This window comes from Rhagoletis pomonella, unplaced genomic scaffold, assembly GCF_013731165.1.
Source record: "Rhagoletis pomonella isolate Grant_MI unplaced genomic scaffold, Rhpom_1.0 Rhpom_scaffold_00004, whole genome shotgun sequence".
Taxonomy (NCBI): Eukaryota; Metazoa; Arthropoda; class Insecta; order Diptera; family Tephritidae; genus Rhagoletis; species Rhagoletis pomonella.
In genome coordinates, this window is record NW_023458558.1 from 72177744 (window position 1) to 72203183 (window position 25440).

General features: G+C 39.4%; 1 protein-coding gene across 3 annotated transcripts in view; it reads right to left on the reverse strand.

The window, feature by feature from the left end:
- LOC118738067 (DNA-binding protein RFX2) overlaps nucleotides 1-23202 on the reverse strand; it is a 156445-nt gene extending 133243 nt beyond the window's left edge. Inside the window, exons 1-2 of one of the 3 annotated variants that reach the window (XM_036468968.1) lie at nucleotides 23002-23202; nucleotides 22739-22917 (exon numbers count right to left, since the gene is read on the reverse strand). The gene's annotated coding sequence lies outside the window, so the exon portion shown is untranslated. Of the gene's footprint in view, nucleotides 1-22738; nucleotides 22923-23001 lie in introns of all 3 variants that reach the window. The other 2 variants (XM_036468966.1, XM_036468969.1) reach the window with 2 other exon arrangements.
- Between the last annotated feature and the right edge of the window lie 2238 nt (nucleotides 23203-25440).

Below are 25440 nucleotides of genomic sequence, written 5' to 3' on the forward strand. Positions count from 1 at the left end.
TTGGATTTAAATGGGATTTGCTAAAACATAAGCCATATTTTAAAACAGAATTCACAAAAAAAAATTTAGCAAGTAAAATAATAGCAAAAACAAAGAGCCGTACGCTCAATTTGGATGTATGTACATAAAATTATATGAAAACATATGCGCATTTAATAGGCGGCATACACAGTGCGTCTGACTCGCGAGTCGGTTTGGATGTATTTGTGGAAATAAATATGTGTTAGTTACACCGACATGACTCCCGGAATGTCTCTGAATGGTTCAACGTGGTGTAGTCGAAGGCGATTGCCTCGATTGACGTTCACAAATGACTCGCGAGTCAGACGCACCGTGTATGCCGCCAATTACGTTCACAAGTCAACAATTATTTCATTACAGCTTTTGAGATCAAGTTGTAAATTTATTTGAAGATTTCTTAATTTTTGTACACAGTATCATTCTTGGATTTAAATGGAGTAAAATATAGCCATATTTTAATACAAAATTAACAAAAAAAAAAGCCGTACGCTCAATTTGGGGAGTAACAGTATGTGTACGTGTTCATTTAGCAATTTACACAAATTTGTCAAGAAAAAAGGACGCACATACGCACATTTCAATACATACATATATGTACATTAGACTGCGCCTTATTTTGCTCATTGGCCCAAAGGTTCAGCAAATTCATGGAATGGCTACAATATTTGTAAACCTCACCAACTTTTAAAGCGCAAACAGTCAACGACGTAGCGTAGACGTAGATTGACGCAGACACGATCTACCTTATGGGATTCGCGTGTTAACAAAAACTCACTACCGCATGGCGGTGACGTTGCCGTTGCTTCTCTCTCTATCAACAGTGAATTTGACATGCTGCTACGTACGCCAGCCTACGTTTACGCTACGTCCTTGACTAACTGAGCTTTTAGAGTTATTGTGGTTTTCCCACGTAAAATTACAATTTTCTAGGATTTGAGTTGGCCCAGTAAATTTAGATACGAAGAAGAAAACAATTGTGATAGCGAACTTTTGATGCAGGTTACATTTATTTGATACATAGACCATGAATCTACCGTCTTGCCCCTGAATTTCATATGGGAACATTCCGCCATCTTGGATTTTAGTTTTTTGGGGGGTTTTTGCGATTTGCCGCTTATTATGCATTTTTCGTAAAAAATGGTTAAATAAAAAATTTGTAGAGAATTTAATTTCCCACATTTTTTATATATTTATATATGTATATATTTTTTGTATTGTAAATAATTAGCAAAAAGAGCGAAAGAAATTTACATTGCAACGGTTTTCGCAATTTTTCAACAATTTCTATTGAAAATACGTACCATATTTAAATGCTAAAGTTGTAGAGAATTTGATTCTCCATAACTTTTGTACGAACATTATTTTTGTGCGACGCTTATATCACGACCGGGAACGTGCTAAACATAGCGATGTAAGGGAAGTGGCGTAATATTAATTTCCATATCACGTCCACCGGTACAGTACGAAGGCAACAATTCTATAAGACGGATCACAAAGATTAAGTTCTTTAAATTATCGCATAGATGTCCCCCATTGAAAACAGTGTGGCCTTTTGAAAAATTCAACATGACGTCTCAAATGCATCTAAACTAACCGTAAATTAAAATCTTCTTTACAACTTTTGTGCCACCGGAGAACCCAACACTTAAAGAAAAAATTCTCTACAATTTTTGTTGTCCGATTTTTAAATTTTTTCGCAGGGCACTTTTTTATGACCAAAGGAACATTTATAGGGCGAGTCTTGCTTTGGCTTAACAAAAAATTGTCTCCATACAACTAAGGCGCAGTTTAATGTACATACATACAAACATACTTGTGCATTTGTTTAAAGTTATGATGGTTATTACCTTAGACAGCAGGTATTGTAGCGTACGTTGAAACTGCCTGAAAATTCGAATCAATGGGGAGAATGTAGCGAAGAAAATATGACTGCCACACAGCGAATGCCTCAAACTCATATCGAGGGAACGTTGTTACACCTGGCATCGCACCGGTAGTTCACCCCCGCCACAACTTCGATGTCGTTGGTGGCATGGTGGCGTAGGGTGTTCAATGGTGCATGATGAATGGCACACGCACCTTTTATACTTATGTACGTAGTGGTGGCAAGGACAACAACCAAATAGTCAATCCTGGCGTTATGCGTTTCAAATTTTTAACAACTTTTCTCAGTGTTAAATAATCGCTAAGAAATGGTTTTATTTGATATTGAAAGTTTGCATGTTGCAGGCACATACACGCATACATAACTACCTATTTAGGAATAAATATATATGCATGTATTAAAGTGAATGCGTATCAGTGGCAGTGGCCACACAAAGTGAAACTTTTCTAATTGCTAAAACTTTGAAATTAAGCTATGTACACATAAATGCATTTTATAATTTTATATTTTAATTATTTTGATGTTTCTCATTGCTGACTAAAAGTCTGTACGATAATAATGAGATAATAAAGAAGCTGTAATTGCAATTATATACGGGTACCATAGCCTATCAGATACTTTCTTTAATGCTATGGCAAAAGCCCACATTTATGTATGTGTTAATATCCGTACATAAGATAATTTTAAAACGGAGGCGGACAGGTATTTACTTAACGGTTAAAACCTTTTTTCTTTTAAATTTCCTGACTACATTAATTGTTCGCATTAGATGTCATGGATCATTTCTTGAAAAGTAACTTATGTATCTAGAGTTTTGCCGTTTTGAATTTTCTCAAATAAAAACTAGACGGCGGATTTTGTGGCATTTGCCCTGTTTGCCTTTCAACTTAGGATAAAATGAGCTAAATATTGATGTTTTAAGTCCCCTCGATTTATTAGATCTATGTACATCCATGTTTTTTTTTTTTTTTTTAGTTTTTTTTAGCAGTAATTGCATTTATTTTTAAATTTTTTTTTCGATTTTATTGCGCCTTTTGATGTGTTAGAGCCTTATTGGTTGTTCTTACCCCTACACTTCCTTTTACTTTATTTGCTATGTCTTTTTTGCTGACCCGCCATCTAATATGAAGTTTGAACTGGCTGTCCGCATATGTGTCTTCGCTTGCAAGACGAATCAAGTGAGATATCGCACGTGGAGACCGCAAAGTTCGAAGCATACATCGTCAATGCATTTCCATAACCGCCTATCTTACGGCACTCAAATTTTACAGGAGAGCGAAAAAGCGGTTTTTCTTTGAAGGCTATGACTTGATAGGCGGTATTTTCCCTAGCTATTATTTTACAAATCTGTTGCTTTAATAACCATTTTTCGATTTCTATGCATATATCTCGATTCCTGAAGTTCAGCGTTACTAAATCTCATTTTTGCCAAAATGGCGATTTCGGCGGTTTTGCAACATACCTTTTCTCGCACACCGCACGAACGCAAACGAGAACTTTTGCAGGTGAAGATGGCCAATAAGAAAATCATTTATACAGTATATTTTGCTTAGCTGCCCATCCTTCTTTGCACGAAAAACTTGTGCCCTTTACCGAAAAAAGCAAGCGAATTTTGTTTACTAAAGGGTGAACACACCAAAACTGTGACACTTTGGGAAGCTTATAACTTACCCAAAAAGATTTAAATATTAAGAAATTCCAATACCATAAGTTGACCTTAGTTGGAGTAGAAGAAATTTCATATGAATGTGATTCCTAGTTGAGCTAAAAATGGCAACCGAGTTAGAAACGAGACAAACCATTTTGCACGAGTTTATAAATGATCCGGCCTTAAGTACACGTAAAATTGCTAAAAATTTAAGATTGCACTATTCGACAGTTTGCAGGATTTTAATCGGTACAAATAAGGCCTGGCAGTTACGAAAAAACCAGGGAGCGTGGGTTAGCATGGTCAAAGTGATAAAAACAGTGCTCGGAAGCAGGGATTGGCAAAGGGTGCTGTTTTTGTGACTTTAAGCCTACTCACGTTAAAAACGGAGGATGAACGAACACCACCGCACAGCGTGCTGTCTTGCAAATACAGCCACCACAAGTGGACGATGCTTATAACAGCTCATACTGATATTGACTTCGGCAAATCTGTACTCCGAATGATCGTGCACGAAACCGTCAACCGCCGTATTTGATCGACTGCCAAAAGCACGATACTGCTTTGGACGGTTGCCGAAAGCATGAGAGCTTATGTGAAAGACTGGCGAAGGCAAGATGCCGCAGTTAGCTAACTTGATTTGTTGCAGAAGTCAAACCGCCGCCTTTGGTTTGTTGCTGAAGGTGCGTTTGACGTGTTGCCGAAGTGATGATACTGTAGTTCAAAAACATTCAAAGACAATTGCTTGTTTGAAATGAAGCATTGATATCTACATACATACATACGTACGTATGCACATTCCTCACAACTAGCCAGCAGTGAGCAATGCAATTGAATGGTAGACGCGCTATAAATACATACATACATGCATACGAGGCGATAAATTACCCTTTACCACATTCGTCGTCATTTCAGCAACAAGTCAGATGATTTTCAGCAACAAGTCAGATGATTTTCAGCAACAAGTCAAACGACTTCTGCAACAAATGATGACTCTCATGTTTTCGGAGCCGTTCAACTGCCACGTTTGCTGGTTTCGTGCACGATCATTCAGAGTACAGATTTGCCGAAGTCAATATCAGTATGAGCAGTTATAAGCATCGTTCACTTGTGGTGGCTGTATTTGCAAGACAGCACGCAATGCGCTCGTGTTCAGTCATCCTCCTATTTCGTTTAGGTATCGATACTACTAAGCCAACGCCGCTGCTCAGTCATACAAAGCAGCGGAATTGAATGAGTATGAAAAGTTGACGATCCACCAATGCCAATCCCTGCTCGGAAGGTCCTCAGTGCGTTTTCGCGAGATCCGAAGGTTTTGTCGTGTTATGTTGCAAAATCCGTACGGAGATCGCAGTTTTTCGTACAAAAGGTAAAGTGGAAAGCTTCATTGAGATGTTCTACAGCTCAAACAGCGCCAGACTGACTCGTAAAGTAGAATGTTACAACGAAATCCCGCAGTCGGAAGTTGTATGAATTCCAAATTAAAAAATACAACTGCATTGTTATGGACTACGAAACCAAGTGCTTTAAAAATTCAAAATATATGGTAGGGCAAGATTTGTATACTGCTGCAAGTCGTCAAGATGCCCCTGAAAGCTGTAAGCTGAAAATGAAGTCCAGATTTCCAAAAAAACAACATGGTTTGGCAAGCTATTTGTTCCTGTGGCCGTAAGAGCAGCCCTTTTTTGCCATCCGGGACAATGAATGATCAAGTTTATCGGGATGAGTGCCTCAAAAAGCGTCTCCGTCAGTTATCAACATATAAGGTAGTAGGCCACTGTTCTAGGTGGACATGGCAAGCTGCCACTATGCCAAGGATACATTGACGTGGTATAATGCAAATAACATCAATTTTGTACCTCACGACTGAAATCCACCCAATAGCCCAGAGCTACGTCCTATTGGGGAATATTGGTCAATTGTCAACGGAATCTTGAAGAAAACAGCGGAAACAGTAAAAATATTGAAGAGTGAAAAACAATGTAGTTGTGCGCATCGCGTAAAGGCGAATGCAGTCGTGCAGAAGATGATGGTGCGTGTGCGATGAAAATACCGATCACTTGCATATGGAGCAAATAATCACTAATATTTTAACATTTTAATAACATATAAACGTCCAAGTTATATAGTAAAAAAAAAAAATATTTCAAAGCCTTCTAGTTTGTTTCTGGTAGTAATCTCTAAGTGTCGCAGTTTTGGTGTGTTCACCCTTTACTTAAATGAGGAAGGTATCCGAATCCCTATGAAACCAAATAATAAAGGAGCACATAGAAATTACTGCAAGCGGAATTTTTTCCGGATGGTATCTAATTATCTCTATAACTATATAAAATGATAGCCGTTTTCGTTGATGCGCATTTTGTGGTAGGTATAGTATAGTATAGTTAGTATAGTGGGTAATTACAACGATCAACCACTATTTAATAATTCGCGAGATAAAAAGCAACCTGCTTGTTCTAATCCTTTTCCGGAAGTGTCCGGCTATCTTTATTTTATTTGGCATCAGGATTGCCAACTTCCAACTTATTGCATTATATTACAGGTTTGCCACTATATTATACTATATTAACTCAAACTTATACTAGGTTTACACTTGTACTATATTAGCCTAAGCTTACACTAGGTTTACAGCTCGGCCAACCTGGTAAGTGATCGGCCTCTATTATATAGAAATGGCTTAAGTCTAATCAATTTCTGCGTACGTAGTTCATAAAGTAATGACCGGTACGTCATTCGTGACATTGAAAATTCCAAGTTGACTCAATTGCCATATGACGGAGTGGTAGCATGTGTCGCCTTCGCTCATACCGTCATTGTCGGTTCGGAAACGGTGAGCCTCCACTACTCCGTCATATGGGAATTGAGTCAACTGGAAATTTTCAATGTCGGGAACGACGTCATTACCTACATACGTCCCCTTGTACCTATGTGATCAATATTGCGTTTAGATACGAAGTCACTAAACTCTAAGGAGATAAAACACTTTCCCCTTTCACTAATTATGCGCATTGGTCGGCTATAGCAATTAAAGTACTTCTCAAGAGCGGCAGTAACTTTGTAATTTTGTAGAATTAGCTTCACAAATTTGGTAAACGCACCAACTACGACTAAAATGTGATTTCATTTCGAATTGATAGACGGCAGTGGACCAAAGTCAGAGGAGTCTTAGGAATTATGTATTTACAAATTTCTCTCTCGTGGTGGGTTAGCGTACATTAGGAATTTCAAGCAGTTTCTAATAAACGTTTTAACCTTTACTATCATGTTGGGGAACCAATAATACAGCATTAATTTCCCGATAGTCTTATCAATTGATTGATGGCCCATCTTTACATGTGTCGATCTTATAACATTGTATTCCATTTCGGCAGGAACATATAACATTTCCTCTCTATCGGGCCTACATCTGCAAACTAAACCATCCACTAAGTCAAAGTCTTTTACTGGTGCGTTTTCAAGGTGCTTCCGAAGAAGACTGATAGCCTCGTCACGTTCTTGAACTACTTGAATTTGAAATTCAACTTCCTCGGCATTGATGATATGTACAATCTGTGCCCTGCTCAAAGCATCGACGTGCCCCATTCTAATGCTGTACTTTATAATTATACATAGTTCTCGAGTTCTAAAGCCCATCTGGCAATCCTCGGGCTTAATTGTTTCCTTTCAAGGGTCATCGCTACAATCAGTGATGATCTTAAATTGTATACCTTTTAAATAAGTTCTAAATCGCCTTAAAGAAAATATTATAGCTAGAGTTTCCAATTCAAAACTATGATATCTTCTGCGCTAGTCGCAGTTTTCGAAAAATATGAAATGGGATTTCTTATCGTCCTGTCGTTGCAGAAGAACGGCACCAAATCCGATCGTACTTGCGTCACAGTGTAATTCAGTATCTCTTTCTCGATTGTATATCTCAAGGACTGATCCATCTGTCAGTCGAGTTTTTAATTCGCTAAAAGCGTCGAGATACTTTTCGTCAAAGTCAAAGTTGGAATTCCGCTTCAACAGGTTTTGTAACAGCTTAGCAATCTGAGAAAATGACGGAATGACAAACCAATGCAATATTATAACTGCTTTTCATTAGCTGGCACTGGAAAGTTAAGGATTCTTCGGATGTGAAAACCATTTGGTCGAATTTCCGACTGTGACACCTCATAACCAAGAAAGTCGACTTCCCGGAATCCAAATTAAGTTTTATCTAAGTTCAGTTTCAGTCCTCTTAAATAATAGTCGTTTTAAAACTGTTTCTAATAAAATTTGGTTTTTCTCAAATCCACAGTTGGCAATAACTATTATATCATCCATGTATATTATAATTTCTTTGTCTATTTCACGAAATATATTATTTATAAAGCGCTGAAACAGAGCGGGGGCATTTTTTAGTCCGGACGGCATTTTAAAATACTCGTATTACCATGGGTGGCACGAAGGCAGTATACGGAATAGATTCGGGTGACATCCGTACCTGATGGAAACCACTCTTCAGATCTAATATGGAGAAAAACTTTTTATTTTCGAGAAATTCAATGCAATCATCTATCAACGGCAAAGGGTTTGTCCCTGATAGTTACTTTATTTAACGCACGATAATCAACGCACATGCGAACCTTTCCATTTATCTTTCGTACGAATACAATAGCGTAAGCATATGGTGAGTTACTTGGTCTTATTATTCCCTCCTTCAGCAACTGGTTCGCCATGGACCGTACCTCATATCGCTCGGAATAAGAAGGTCGCCGAGCGTCGCAGTGGAACGGTACGTCCATCGTCAGATGAGTTTTCGTTTCGTATTTCAGTACCCGTCTTAAAGTGACTATCTTCAATTAGCTGTTTTAAATTTTCATATTACTTCTTTGGCAGTTCCTAATTTATATTAAAACTATACCTATTTATTGCTATATCAATAGAAAAAATACCCGGAATATTAGCGGCAACGGCACTCACACAATCTAAATAATTATACATTAAAGTTTTGGGGTACTTCTGGGCGTACCCATCCCCATCGGTTTGGTCTTTTCGTACATAAGAACCACTCACATCTGGTTTAACCTTATAACTCGACTTAAACTACTTTTCATTTACATTCTTATTACACTTACACTACTTATTACTTCTTACACTAGGTTAACACATTGATCAATGAATGTGAAACACCCATCGCTCATTGAAAAGAAACCTACACTGGAAAGAGGCACAACCCAAAATTCGGCAGTTGTGAAATTATGCACTAAAAATGTACACAGAGCTTTCATTTACCTTTCAGCAAAATCTGGAGCAAATTTTTATTATAATTTGTGAAAAAAAAAACTAAGGTAAAGTCTCCCTTGCCCATATGCTTATCATGTCCGAAGAAATAGTTTTTCGCATTTCCTGACAAAAGTTTAATTTTGAGTTGTGACTCTTTTGAAGACGGTGTGCGATATTTAGATACCAAAACGTAAATAAGTTGCAGTAATTGATTAATGAATTCGACAAAGATATCTTTAGCTTAAAAGAAAAATATTATATTTGTACCGCGTTTAGAATTGAACTGGGCCATGGAAAAAATATTTCGTTCAGCAGCATACATATGCTCCTTTATAGCTAAGCCCGGTGTTATGTAAATTGCTATTTTGACTCCACCATTGGAAACACTGAAAATCATGTCTAGAGCTCGGTTGCCGTTTTGGTCCAAATGGACCCAATTTGGTCCATTTTGTTTTCGGTTGGTCCATTGGTCCAATTCTTTTCACAAGCATTTGGTTAGGTTACTATCACCATTTCACTTCATGCAAAAGTTTCGCGTTTTCAGTTTTTTCTAAGTATTTAATTGGTGAATAATCCGCCCTATGTTGCACATCGTCATCGTCACTAAAAGTGAGGATACGGCCATCGTCAGCCATGTTACTGATGCGTTGACGATCGCCGACGATGATGATGACGATATTCAACATAGGGCCGATTGGCAGCACCTGCTAAAAGTGTGAACTCGCCTTGCCACTGATCTTCAAATATGGCATGGCTGATCATCTGTCAAAGCACACTTCAAAAAATATCGCGATTTCTTGCTAATTTCAATTACTCGGTGACCAATATTAAAGTGGCTGGTAAAAATATGAAAAGGTAGCAAAACTTTAATCATAGCATTTAGCACATGAAAATATCATTCGATTTCAGTCGAAAAGATATTAAACATCTTGAAATTATTACACCACATAAAGCACTTTCTGATATCAATTTTGCCGCTACTCTACCAATTTCCAGCATTGGTAAACGATGCAGAGATAATTGAATTTCAATTTCGCAAATTGATGCTGAGCGAAGGTAACTTCAAAAACTGTACTAATATAGAATGTTTTTGGGATCTAGTGAGTTTGATTAAAAATGGATTGGGTGAAGCGACTTTTGGAGAATTGTGTGATTTAGTTCATAACGTTTTTAGTCTGCCTCACATTTCCGAAATTAAGAAACTAATTATAATTTAAAACTTTAAATAATGTAATGTTAATAATATACAATTATAATGCACTTTGGATGCAATATAAAAAACTGAATTTGCATATTTTCTTGGTAAAGAGGAATAAACTCCACTCAATTTCGCAATGTAATAAAAATTGGTAAATTTTTTGGTCCGAAAAATAAATTGGAAATGGCAACCGTGGTCTAGGGAGAGCGAGTCGACAATTCATTCGACAGTTGCCGCTTGGGAAGATTCTCCACACAGTAGAGTGCGATTGAACTTAATTTGGGATGTTACATTATCCTGTCATCAAATTGCTGGCGGTTAGATGATCCGGTAATTTTTGGGTTTTCATCAAAAGAATGTCTTCGCTGAGGTAAATTGCAGCTTGAGATAAAATCTCGCGTCTATCAATGTTTCGAAAATCGCTATCGTGTATCGCGATACCTATGTAAGGTTTAACCAATTTCTCTGATTTTTTTTAATAATTACAATCTCTTGAACTGAGTGGGAAGTTTTTCTTCAAAATGTCACGAGTGGACATCTGACAGTAAATACCTATGATCTTGCGAAACTTCACGTAAGAACTCAAGGTGCATTTGTTTCAAAAACTTCAAGGAATGAATCTTCGATTTAGAGATTAGATAATCTTTCACAAAACATAAGATTGTTTCAAAGGCTTTCGCTGCGATCTCTCTCTTTTCCAACCATCTCCTTCGAGAGTGTAATCTTTGAAAGCAGGCTTACTTTTCTTGATGTACTTAATAATAATAATAAGAGATTGGCGCTTGCACATATGTTAGTGTTTGGCCGAGCTTCTCCCTCGACTTAAGGCGTGCGCCTTAATGTTGTCACACAAAGGGGAGGGACCTAACTTTACAAATTTGTTAACACCATCCAAAGGAATTGGCGATTTCCTAGCCAAAGGTTGCATTGCAGCTGGCCTGATATTTGTCGTAAAGGTCGGTAGGGAGAAGATTCAATACAGTCTCCAGAGCCCTACTTGGAGTAGGTAGGGCAGGGTCTCCGTGATTAAAATGGGTATATAGCCCTTTGTATTTGGTCTAATTTGCCTCTGTAAGTGGACTTTTCTAGAGCCGGCCACCATACGGTGCTCCCATTGAAAGGGATGGGTCGGACACCCGCCGTGTACATCCAGTGTATTACGTGTGGTTTCAGACCCCTCGTTAGCCCTCAGCTGCTTTAAGGCTTAGAGGGTGGTAATGGATTTCCTGCATAGTTCCGTAAGGTTCCGCTTCCAGTCCAACGTCCTGTCGAGAATGCAACTGAGATATTTTACCTTAATGGAGAGTCTATGCCCCCACACCATTTATTCCGACGTCTGAAAATACGGTATCTTATATTTCCTCTTGAAAAGAGCCATTTCAGTCTCGGTAAAATTGATCTTGAGTGCACACTACCTCGACGAGCTATTCACAAGACACAGTTCGCATAGCGTTTGCAGATGCTTGCCCGTTGCTGTGAGTGCAGTGTCATCGGCATGCGCTATAACGTGACAGCCGCTGCTTCTCCTTGGCCTCGTCAACTCCGAGCTATCCTCCATTACCAGGTGGGTAACCCTTCCTTTCCCAGCTGAATGAGTTCCAGAATCTCGCCAGGCTCGGCTGGTACCCAGGCCCAATGTCTACAGCTGCCCCATAGAAGAGATTGCTCCCTTATAGGTAAATTTTGGCAAAAATTTTGAAATTTGTATCGCTTGTAAGGGCTGCATTTTGCGCACATACAGCCCGATTCAATTGAATAGGCACACATATTTTCCTCAAAATCCAAGCTTATATCTGGATTTGTGGGCATCAGAGAAGTTTCTTTTTAATCTCGATTTGAAGAATGATTAATTTTGAAGAAAAGTAGTGAATATGAAGAAAACACCTTAATTACTTTTTTATTTCACTTTTTAGCAAACTACACGAAAATTATGCTTATTATTTGGATTCACTTAAATAGGTACAAGGATGCGTAGCCTCCTTAGTGTATCGCAAAGTTGTAAAAACTGCACTTAAAACCTTTTTAGGAATTTAAAGGAAAATTAGAGAGCAAGAATGGGCGAAGAAGGCACTTCAACTACAAAAAATGCATAAATGAAGGGCTTCACGGATCTAGGACTTTGCAGGCGATTTGTTGGAAATAAAACTGAAGGAAATGCAACTATTTTTGAAAGCTGAACCGGCTCCCACCAACGTATAAAAAAAAGCATAAAATGGAGCCATTACACAAAAGCTAGACGGAAATATCAAAAGTATTTTACGAGGTCAGAATCTTATGGTCGAGATAGTGGACCTAAATGAAAGGAAAATGTTGGTGTGGATGACACCACAAGGAAACTACGGATTACTCTATACTATATTGCCTTAAAGTACTTCAGATCCTCCCTCCGGACGCAAAGAACCCAACAAAATAAAAAAAAATATTCATTATTGCAAAAACTGGATGAGCTACTCTGAAATCCGTGATTTATAAGACTGTTTTGCTGTAGGTTCTTATATGAAAAAACGTTCATCTTGCACAAGAAAGAAAAAAAGATATCCAACCTAGTAATTTTCCCAAAATTAAAATTCTTAAGATTGTAAATAGCTAATTTAATGTAGTTTTTAATGAAGCGAACTGCCGAACTGATAATTACATTACTAGCCAATACCCGCTTGCTTTGCGGCGCTTTAAAACAACTTTCGAACAGCAAATGGTTCATAATTTAAAAAAAAACTTAATGAACTTTAAGTTAAAATAACTCTACTTCGGTACCACCTATCTATCGTGTCAATTTTTGGTAGGATGATTTCTCTTTATATCTGTAATACGCGTACGTGCAATTTCAAGAAAATCGAACCATAAATATGATTTTTTCGAATGGGTCAGTTCCTAGTACAGCCATCTAGGGCCAAATATTCCAATCCGTTCAGCCCTTTTGCGTGATTGAGTAACAAACATACAAACATTCACATTTATAATATTAGTAATAGGTATTGATAGAATAGATGATACGCCCATTTTTCCAATAACTTTCAGTTTACTACATGAGCATGGATTTAATTTCATATACACCCGTACTGAATTTCAGTACTCCACCGCAAATACTTTCAGAGATATGCGGTGTCAAAAACGCAGCATGCGGTGGTGCCGCGCCCACTTTTCCAATAAGTGGTATAATGGAGCCTATATTTTATTTTTAATATCTTTATTGAGCTTTGTATTACGATTGTTTATTAGGAGAAGTTGAAAAAGCAACAAAGTCTAAGCGGTAGAAGTTATAGCAGCTATTTCGGAGATCACCACATCTCCTCATCAGACTTCTTTTTTCTAGACTTCAACAGTTTGCCATAGCCATACCTCAGGGGAAACTGCATTTAATTCCATGCATGGGTTTTATGGAGAAAACGACAAAAATTACGTGTGTCAAGTTAGGACTACACTTTTCGAAATTGGAAACAAAAAATTTGTAGCTCTCATATTTTAAAAAATATGGTATTTAGTGCTAACTTGACACCATACAACTAGTCGATAGAATTGAGATATCCAATATGTTACAATGCCATTAATTGTAGCTTTTAACTTTAAAATTTGTTGTGGAAAGAAAAAATTTGTAGCTTTCGTTTTTCTGGAAAAAATTGAGTTGACCCTTTTTCGAACAAAATTTAGTATGTAGTGCTAACTTAACACCATGCACCATTGACGACAGAATTGAGATAATGAAAAGGTTACAACGGCATTAATTTTAGCTTTTTTGTTGGAAACTTGTTGTGGGAAAAACAAATTTGTAGCTTTAGTTTTTTAAAAAAAAATGGTATGTAGTGCTAACTTGACACCATACACCTAGTCGATAGAATTGAGATGTTGAAAATGTTATAACGGCATTAATTGTAGCTTTTTTTGTTGTAAATTTGTTGTGGAAAGAAAAAAATTGTAGCTTTAGTTTTTTAAGAAAAAATGGTATGTAGTGCTAACTTGACACCATACACCTAGTCGATAGAATTGAGATATTGAAAATGTTATAACGGCATTAATTGTAGATTTTTTGTTGTAAATTTGTTGTGGAAAGAAAACATTTGTAGCTCTCGTTTTTTAATAAAAAATGGTATGTAGTGCTAACTTGACACCATACACCTAGTCGATAGCATGGAGATTAGGGATGTTGCGAATGTGGAATTTTAGACATCCGCGGATGCGAATGCGGATGCGGATGTTTAAAAGATAACATCCGCGGATGCGAATGTGAATGCGGATGTCAAATACAGTCAAAGCTACAATATGCGGACACCTATGGTCACCTTTTTTGTCCGCCTATGAGAGATGTCCGCTTATAGGAACTTCGTAAGAATAAAATTTCGGGTTTCTAAATTAAAATAATATTTATACTTCAATAGACAGAAACAGGGTGAATTAAAAATAAATTCAAATTTATTGCGTTTTCTTTCCTACCGACAAATCTCATTGCCCATTGGCAACGAAAAGAAAACTTTTTTTCTAGAGAAGCAAATATTTTTGAATATGGGCTATGCTCTTGTGTACATATACATATCTAGAAGCGCAAGAGTCAACATTTGACTGAAAAACATAACAAAATCGACCGCTTATTAGAGCTTCGCGTCCGCTTATGGGAGTTTTTTTTCATAGCTGGACATTTTTGAGTGTCCGCGTTCGTTTATAGGAAACTCCGTGTATGGGAGAGCATTTTGTATCGAAAAAAAAAAACTAATATTGTTCGTTCCCAAGAATGTGTCCGCTTATTAGAGCGTCCGTCTATACAGGTCGCTGCATTTTAAGAAACATTTTTTGGTGAGTACATTAGGTGATTTAGGTAAAAAAAGAGGAAAATTAAGTAATATTAAATATTTTTTTTTATTTAGTACTTAAATTAAAAAATTGGAAGAGTAATTTTGCTCCTTTTTCGGGTTACAGCCTGTTTCGCAAATCAAACCTGCGCCATTAAATAACTACTCGCTCGAGGCGACAAAATTGAAAAACTTGATACTTTACAAAATTGTAAATTCTTTCCGATTGACGCTGCACCAGTTGAGAGGACTTCAGTTTTTTTTTGTTGCGGTTCAATAATTCGAAAATTGCATGGGGGCTGCAAATTTCGGATGTATCCTCCTGACTTTCATCTTCACAATCTAGCATCATGGCAATATCGCTGTTTAAACACCGTTGTGTTCCAATTTGGAGAATCAATTCTTTTGGTTGTTTCAGAATTTGGAGAACCTTTTACGACATCAGCGTTTTTCGATTTTAGTTTTTGTAATTAATTTTTAATCCTGTCTTCTGGCTAATAAATTGTTATTTTAAAGGAATGAAAATTTCGGAGAAAATTCTGTTTTGAAAGTCATGGCTGCCAGCAGATTTAGTTTAAAATCTTATTATTTGGTTAAAAAGGTACCCCATTTTTTATAATAATTTCAATTATTGGAATCACGGACGATAAAGGTCTCAGATTTGCTTAATTCCCGGGTGACCTCTTGGAAAGGTTCACCTGTAATGAACAGCTTACAATTAATTTTTTTATTAGTTAGCTGAGCATGGCTCTTCCTAGTTTCAGGCAGTCACAATTAATTACTCACCGCTGTCGGTACCATAAGCCATCAAATCCGTTTTGTTGTTCCATTCCATGCGCTCGATGTGCTTTGATATATTTTTTGGGACACTTGCACAATATTCGCATTCGCAAAGGAATGCGAAAGCGAATGCGAATGTTAAAATTTATGCGGAAGTTCTGCGGTTACGAATGCGAATGCGAATATAGGCAACAACCATGATGGAGATATCCAATAGTTGCTATGCCATTGATTGTAGCTTTTAACTTTAAAAATTGTTATGAAAAGAAAAAATTTGTAGCTTTCTTTCCACAACAAATTTACAACAAAAAAGCTACAATTAATTCCGGTGTAACATTTTCAATATCTCAATTCTATTGACTAGGTGTATGGTGTCAAGTTAGCACTACATACAATTTTTTCTTAAAAAACGAAAGCTACAAATTTTTTCTCTCCACAGCAATTTTAAAGTTAAAAGCTACAATTAATGGCATAATAACATATTGGATATCTCAATTCTATCGACTAGGTGTATGGTGTCAAGTTAGCACTACATACCATATTTTTTTAAAAATGAGAGCTACAAATTTTTTTGTTTAGACAACAAATTTACAATAAAAACACTACAATTAATGCCGTAGTTAACTTTTCTAATTTCAAAAAGTGTAGTGCTAACTTGACACACGTACAAAAATTAGTAGTTACTTCCTAACTGGTAAGTTTCATTAACTTAATACATATGGGCGATTCCACCGTCACGGGTGGGACATTTGACCGGTCATTTGCCAGTAAGATTTCTTGTAAGGTTTGAAATGTGGATTTATGTGGTTCTGGTTATGTAATGAGCGAGATTTTTATTAAAAAAAAAAAACTATAAACATTAACTAAACAAAAGAAAAAACCAAAACTGGTCAAAATGTCACTTAACTTAATCAGCTGACCACAAGGGTATATAGGCACGCTACCCCTCCTCCCCTGCGTCTACCTCAACAAACAAATAAAGCTTATCAGCGCTCTAAACCTACCTCTCACAACTGTCCCATCCGTGGCTGTCACGGGTGGGACATGCTTCACTGTTGAATTATTCTTATCTAACTATGTGGAAACGAAAATGCAATTGTGGTAAACATTTGTAATGAAGTTCTAACATTATGTAACAAACCCAAACACAACTTCAACTTCTGTTATTAAATATATCTTTTTTTGTCACGGGTGGGACAAGACCAATATTAATAATAATAATAGAATGGCACATACACATATGTTAGTGTTTGGCCGAACTTCTTTTTGTGAAAAAAAAATTTCCATCGATAACTTAAATCAATCCTCAATATGTCTATGGCCACTCTCATCATCCCAGACATCTGGAAGGTGGGGAGAGTGGTCCCACTACTCAAACCGGGGAAACCACCCAACCAAGAAGAATCTTATCGACCGATAACACTCCTTTCCCCGGTAGCGAATACACTAGAGGCCTTGCTGCTCCGTATTTCACAAACCACCTGACCCCAGCGCAGCATCAGCATGGTTTCCGTAAAGTGCACAGTACAACAACAGCACTTAACGCCATAAACACTCAGATAGCACTTGGCCTTAACCGTAACCGTCCCTGTGAGAGAACTATTCTAGTAGCGTTGGACCTGTCAAAGGCGTTTGACACCGTCAGCCACTCCACGCTACTAGAAGATATAGAGGCTTCCTCTCTCCCACAGAGGCTCAAACGGTGGTCGGCGAATTATCTGAGTGGTCGACACTCGTCGGTAATGTTTAGAGACAAATCGAGCAAACTTAGAAAAATAAAACAGGGGGCTCCACAGGGTGGTGTGCTTTCCTCGCTACTGTTTAACATTTCCATTTTAAAGCTCCCTCAACGACCACACGGAGTCTCGATTGTCTCTTACGCCGACGATTGCTCGAGCTTGGCGACTGGGAATGGAATTGATGACCTGTGTTCGAAAGTAAACGGGTATCTCTCCGAACTTTCTCGCTTCGTCACTGCAAAGTGTCTAGCCCTCTCCCGTACGAAATCCTCTGCGACCCTGTTCACAACCTGGACGAAGGAGGTCAGGCTACCGCTGGGAATTCACGTCGATGACACACCAATTCCGACGGTGAATAATCCCAAAATACTCGGAGTAACATTCGACAGCCTGCTCTCCTTCTCGGCGCACGCAACCGCTATTGTCAATAAAGTACTACAGAGCCGCAACAAGGTCCTCAAGTCGCAAGCCGGCAGTACTTGGGGCAAAGACAAAGAAACGTTGCTGGCAACATACAAGGCAATAGGCCGTCCGGTTTTAAACTACGCAGCACCAGATTGGTCGCCGGGGACTAGTAGGACGCAGTGGACGAAGCTACAGACTGTACAGAACACCACACTCAGGACAGCGCCATCATGTCTCCTGATGTCGCCAGAACATCACCTCCACAACGAGGCACAAATGCTCCCCATAAAGGAGCAAAACATAATGCTCTGCAAGCAGTTCCTGATCGGGAGCCACAGAAGTGGCCACCCGAACAGACAGCTGCTTGCGGAAGAACCCTCGCCTAGCCGCGTCAGGAGGCATCTATATGAACTGACGGACGAAGTCCAGGGGTTCGTCAAGCAAGTTCGTCGACTGGCCCTGGACGGCATTCACAGGGAATCAGTCCGGAGTTATGTAGACTCTAGACCTGTGAATGCCGGTCTAGGCACACCACCACCGGACATAGACGAGACGGAGCTTCATCTGCCTCGGGAGACACGAATGACAATAGCCCAACTTCGCTCTGGCTACTGCAGCAGGTTAAACTCTTACCTAAGTAGATTGAATGAGGATGTGCCAAATGAGTGTCCTGCATGCGGAGAGACCCCACATGACTCGAAACATCTCTTCGCATGCCCGGAAAACCCGACAACCCTATCGGCTTCCTTGGGCTGCCGTTAGTGGAACTTGAGGACAACGACTGAATATCAACCGATCTGGGCGGGGTTGTTGTAGCCACTACAACAACAAGAGAATACTGTTTGTTATTGTTTCTGTTGTGTAGCCGCTACAACAAGAACAACAACAACAACAACAACAACACTGCTTAATAATAACTCTCAATATAGATAAAGCACTCACACAATTTAATAATGATACAAAAAAGAAGGTAGTTTCATTTAATGACATTCGTTGTTGTTGTTAACCATTTGATTTTGAATAAAATTATGACATTTCATCAAATTCATGCTACCTGATCCCTAGAAGAAATATTTTTTTTTAAGCAGAAGATTACCAGTACATTCAAAAGTGTGGAATATGATGAACTGGAAAATTATTCCGGCTACATGATTTCGAAAATGGGTTTGACGACTAGGTTTCAGAACGCATGAAGAAAGTATATACTTACATATCGTTGCTTAAAGTACAAAACCGCGTATCGTCGTTCAGCAAAACCGCCTAACTGACATTTTTCTCACACAAGCTATTGGCTCAAGCCTTATCCATTCGTCCTGAAATGCGATTTCTTTGTAAAAAAGAGAACCATTTTGAAATATGAGTGTTTTTACTCTCTACAAAATAAATTATGCAACCTCACAAACGCAGTTGTGCATTTTGTTGATACACTGTTTTGTACTTTAAACGACGATCGTGTTAGTTGTTTATCGGATGGCGGTCTGTTCAAGCCGATTTCAGGTGTTTTACATAAATTAAAAATTTGTGAAATTTAATGATGATGCGCTAACCACAGTCTAATTTTTTGCAAAATCTGATGAGAAATTTAAAAGTAAAATATAAAAAGGTTTCATTTGCGAAGAACATTCTTTAGAATTCGATTTTTAAATCGCAAGATTGCATTCAAAATAAGAAAACAAAAAAATAACAGAATAATGCGCGCGTGGTTTTAATTACAAAATGAAAAGAACAATGACGATAAAGTCTCCTTTTACAGTTTACGTTTTAAATATTTTTAATAAAAAAAGGTCCGAACCACGTAAGTAAAAAAAGTACCAAGCACTGATAATGGTTTTCGATTTGAAATGTTATTACATTGGTATAAATATAGGAAAGAAAATACTCCGAAAATTTTATTATCCGTCGAAAGTTGTTTATTGAAATTACCTTCTTTTTTGTATCATGCAATTTAATAAAAATGCATTTAAAACTTTATTTTGTTATTTTTGGTTGATTCAAGATTTTACGAATGTATTATCCACACATTTGTTAGTTTTATAAAGAAAATAATTTTTGCACTGAGGCTGAACCTTTAAATATTTATAGGACGCTCAAAGCGCTCAAGATTTCCATGTATTTTATATGGGAAAAAACATATTTCTTAGTAATGGTATAGAATTTGTAAAAATCAATATTTTTCGATCGGAAAATTCTGTTTCTTCTCAATAATAATATCAAACTATTTATATAAAATACATGGAAAACTTTGAGCGACCCCTAAATATTTGTTGATTTCAAAATAAAAAATAAGTGTACAGAAGCAGAAAAATTCCGACTTTACTTATTTTGACCACCCTAATGTGCATACATAATTGCCTTACGATGCCTTAGCCAGAACGGCGACGGCTCGTCGGCTAAAGGGCCTGAGCCTTTCCTGGCTATCGGACCTAGCACAATCAAGGAATAGCTCAGGAACACATTCCCATTCCCCAAGACAGCTGGTTCTACGTACCGGAATGACTCGGGTTTTACCCGACCAAGGGCTGTTGTTTCGGCGACCTAACCCCGCTTAGATCGGCGATACCCCTCAATCATTGTTCGTCCATGGAGCAACTCCGCTCGCGAAACGCACCCAACACCCGAAGAGCCTGCACGGCTCCGAGAAGCTCCTCTGGGCAGCAGCAGGTCCCTGTCCAACCCAACGAAGCGTGATGACAGAGTGGAAATCTCTTTCGAAGGTCGCGCTTCGTCGGACCCAAAGAAATGCGCAGCCTACTTTAGTAGGCAGTTCACACTGCACCCTTCGGTAGACAAGGCCAAACGTCGAGTGACCAGGAGGCTGCACAAACTGCCAAAAAACAGTGCACCACTTGTTTTCACCAGCTGTGAAGTGAAGGGGGCCATCGGAAAGGCGAAAGCCTCCAAAGCCATTGGACCCGACGGAATCTGTATGCTGATGCTAAAACATTTAGGGCCTAACGGAGTAGCTTACCTAACGGAGGTCCTCAACTAGTCCATGGCCACTCTCATCATTCCTGATGTGTGGAAATCAGGGAGAGTGGTCCCACTGCTGAAACCGCCAACAAAGGAGACTCTTATCGCCCGATAACGCTCCTTTCACCGGTCGCGAAGACGCTTGAGGCCCTACTACTCCCATACTTCAATTGCCACCTGACCCCAGCGAAGCACCAGCACGGATTCCGTAAAGTGCACAGCACAACAACAGCACTTAACGCCATAAACACCCAAATAACTCGTGGCCTAAATCGCAACCGCCCCTGTGAGAGAACGGTCCTAGTAGCGCAGGACTTGTCAAAGGCGTTTGACACCGTCTGCCATTCCACGCTACTAGAAGACATCGAGGCCTCCTCACTCCCACAGGGACTGAAGCGATGGTGTGCGAATTATATGAGTGGTCGACAGTCGTCAGTAATCCTCCGAGATCAAACCTCGAAACCAAGAAGTATTAAACAAGGGGTTCCACAAGGTGGTGTTCTCTCCCCCTTACTATTTAACTTCTACATCTCGAGAATTTAGGGGTCACCTTCGATAGCCTGCTCTCCTACTCCACGCACACAACCGCAGTTGTCAATAAAGTACAGAGCCGCAACAAGGTCCTCAAGTCGCTCGCCGGCAGCACTTGGGGCAAAGACAAAGAAACGTTGCTGGCAACATACAAGGCAATTGGCCGGCCGGTTCTAAACTATGCTGCGCCAGTCTGGACGCCGGGGACTAGTTGTACGCAGTGGACGAAGCTGGACGACTTGTCAGAACGCCGCACTCCGGACAGCGACTGGGTGTTCTGATGACGCCAGAGCACCACCTGCACAGCGAGGCCCAAGTGCTCCCCGTAAGGGAACACAACAAAATGCTCTGTAAGCAATTTCTGGTGGGGTGTCACAGAAGTGAACACCCTAACAGACCGTTGCTTCAGGAGGAGCCTCCGCCCAGGCACGTCAGGGGGCACCTATTCGTGTACAAGGACGCAGTCCAACAGTACGTAGACCAACCACTGGACCAGACGAGATTCAGACGAGCCATCAACGACATTCATAGAGAGTCAGTTACCACCTACCTCGACTCTCGACCTATGAATGCCGTAATAGGAGCCCAATCACCACCTGTAGAAGAGACGGAGCTTCTACTGCCAAGAGAGACCCGTGTTACCCTGGCTCAACTACGGTCTGGATACTGTAGCCGCATCAACAGCTACCTGTCCAGACCCGACCCCAATATCCCCAATGAGTGCCCGGCATGTGGAGAATCCCCCCACGACACCAACCACCTCTTTACATGCCAGCTCAATCCGACTCAGCTAACACCCCTCTCCCTCTGGTCCGAACCCATTGAAACAGCTCGTTTCCTGGGCCTCCCGTTAGTTGAGCTTGACGAAAATGATTGAACGTAGACCCGAAAAAGGCGTGGCTTAGTAGTGCCGCTACAACAACAACAACAGCTCAGGAACAGGTCTACGCCAGGCTAAATGCTTACTGTGAGGCTACAACCTCCCAAATCATAGCAGGACAATCGTAAACCTCCCCAAAGAGAGGTTATGGAAAAAAGTAGAGTTTTCTTTCTGTGTTGACGGAGAGGAGCGGCAAAAGTATTTTTGCCCAGAACTTTCTGTGTAGGCGGCCTTTGCGTGAAATTCATCAAAACAAGGTACGCAAGGCTGAAGTGGTTTTTGCAAATAACTTTCGTGTTAATTAAAAAAATTTTACTCCGCTTTCGGATCATTGTTATTGGCGTTAAAACGCGTAGATTTATACTTCTTCTGGTGTTCCATTCTTGTTTGAGTTTTTAGCAGGTTTTTTAGTCCATCTATAGGACTAATACATACTGAAAACGTCAATATTGCTCCTATTCTTCCTGCTTCATATCTATGGACATCGGCTTAGCCAGAATGAAATTTAGGGGGGGCCTCGACCCTATTAAGCTGGCATTTCAGGGTACTATTTTATATATATATAAGGAAAATTTGAAAGTTAGGGGGGCTCGAACACCCCCAGCCCCTACCTGGCTACGCCCATGTCTATGGAGTACTGCCATTAAACTTACCTTCTTTTCTATTACTGCATGTTTACTGGATATATACTCTCTGTCACAAGTGTCCCAACACTTCTACAAAAATGGAATGTTTTGTCTTTCCAAAAAATATAAGGCGTAATTTAAGGCTGTAATGTGCATAAGTGTAAGTTCAGTGTTACAAGATGGAACTGTTGGCTGAAGGCGTGGTGCTGCTCTGCAATAAATGCAATTAGCACCAATTGATTGTTTAAGGCAAATTTATGCATTATTTGTAATTACAATATGGTACTTACTGCGACTTGTGGCCAGAATGGGTGATCTGCCCAAAGTAGAACCTAATCCTTTATGGAGCTTAAATGGACATTACTGGACCGGAAAGAAAATTTATATTTCGACGTATCGTTTGTGTTGGCTCGATGTTGTTTTTCTTGTTACCTTGACAACGCTGCAATAATTTGCATTCGGCCGCTTAAAAGTTAATAAAGTTGTTTTTTATTGCCAGCTGACTTCTAAAGTCCCATAGGAACGACCTACAGGGTGGTATGGATGCAAAGTTTATAGTTTCTTTAAAACTCCATGGGGCAATTAATTTAAACTATCACAAAAATGAATACAAACTGTGTTTTAATTGCTTAGCTCTTACTACCTCATGAAGCAATTTAAATGCAAAGTTACGTGAATACTACATTGTCACTCGTCTTAAAATTAATTAATTAAAAAATTACAAATTTTCCACACTCTATTACTGCATAGGTGGCGCTGCTAATAGGTTTGCGACTTGCTTGCGTGAGTTCAGGCTGTTCAAAATTTTAGCTCTTCACAGTGTTGTAAACTGGAAAAAGGTTCGGTTATGGTGGGGTGCAGTGCAGCCAGAGAACGTGAAAAATTAGTACTTATTGTTGGAAATTATTACTAGCAAATGCCTGGCTTGCTTCGCAACGCCTTATAAAAGCGTTTGCGTTGACCACACAAAAATAGTGTTGCTATGCAAACACTATATGCCAAGAATAATAGCGCTATGATAACGTATGGCATATGTACTAATCGCCCTCGATGCTATGAGCTCTTATTTCCACCTACAAGGCTTGCCGAGAGTGCGTAATCTTCTTTTATAATCATGCTGTTCCACAGGATGAAAGACCTTTCCCGTTTTAATGGGGTCATTGATATTTCTACCGTGTTCTCTCTAAATCAGCACACTTCTTCTTGATATACCGATGATCCGTTGATGTGCCTAGGATATGTGTTGAGCTTAAACAATTTTGTGCTTCTTTGTATGCATACTTAAAGCGCTGTATGCAGCTCTGAAGAAAACGGTCAAGAAAAAATTGCCATTATTTCGCGTGTGTGTCCAAGGAATTTTGACATTTTTGATACCTCACAGCCTGTTGCCTCACTCTTTCCAGAGAACGTTTAAAACAGAGAAGCAGCAGAGAACGTTTAATACTGTGGCGAATACTGCGGCAACACAAAGCGAACAACGAGAAATAGGCAGAATGTTCGAAGAATGACATAGAATGTTCCACAAAGAGAAACGTCAAGTTGGTTGAACACTGCGAACAGCGAGAGAAAGAGAATGAGTGATAAACTTCAGAATGTTCTAGAGTTGCCATAAGTGCCAGCGCAGGTATATAAGGGCGCCGCCACCGCGAGGTGAGGGAGTTACAAGTCAGCAAGCTACAAGTAAAGTAAGCAGAGAAGCGAGTTGCGAATAAGCAAGCTATAAGTTTAATTGTGTTACCAAGTTTAGTTAAGCGCTGTTATTGCTTTAACAAGTATTGTAGTGTTTTTACTGTATTAGCAAGTATTGTAAAATTGTTTGTTGTACAATAAAGTTAATTGTACTACCATTTGGTCATCGTTTGCCTTTATTTAACAATCCAGCAATACGAACCGGATGATTTGGGAAATCCGTACGAGGGTTCAAGGATAATCGCAACAATTGGAATCAGAAGTGGGATTGTTAAATAAATCCCGAGGGATAAACTACTGAAAATGGCGAAAATTCAGGACTTAAAGATTGAGGAACTAAAACAGAAGTTGGAAAAGCGTAATTTGGCCACCTCGGGAAGAAAAGTGGAATTATTATCCCGTTTGCGGGAGGCTATGGAAGCTGAAGGCATCGACGTGGACAAATACGACTTCCAGGTAAATCCGACGATGCATCCGCAAAGGACGAACAGAAGGATGAGGCTGCTTGTTCGTCGAAGGATGTGCAGCAGACATCCGGGAAGGTTGAAGAACAGCAAAATGCTCCTTATTCATCAACAGGTATGGACATGAACACGTTATTGGCTGCCATGTCACAGATGATGCAGGAACAGAGGTCGCAGTTGTCGTCAGACGTTTCCTCACAGATGCAAGCCTTGGAAACACGTATATCTTCCGAGGTATCAGCGCAGGTGTCATCCCGGTTAGAAACTCAGCTACAGGCACAGGAGGCACGCATATCATCACAGCTGGAAGCACAGGATGAAAAAATTACACAAATACAGGACCAACTTGAAGAGAGACAGGAGAAAGTCGAGGCTAAGGTAAAAGAGTTGGAAGGTCGCCTCCGAGATATGCAGTTGAATCGCCCACCTTCTTCGACCAGCGCGCCCAAGGTAAAGACTCCATCCTTTGACGGCACGATTCCTTTCCAAGTCTTTAAGCTCCAGTTTGAGAAGACAGCTAGAGCAAATCACTGGAGCATGGAGGATAAATCCGCTGCAATGTTCGTTGCATTAAAA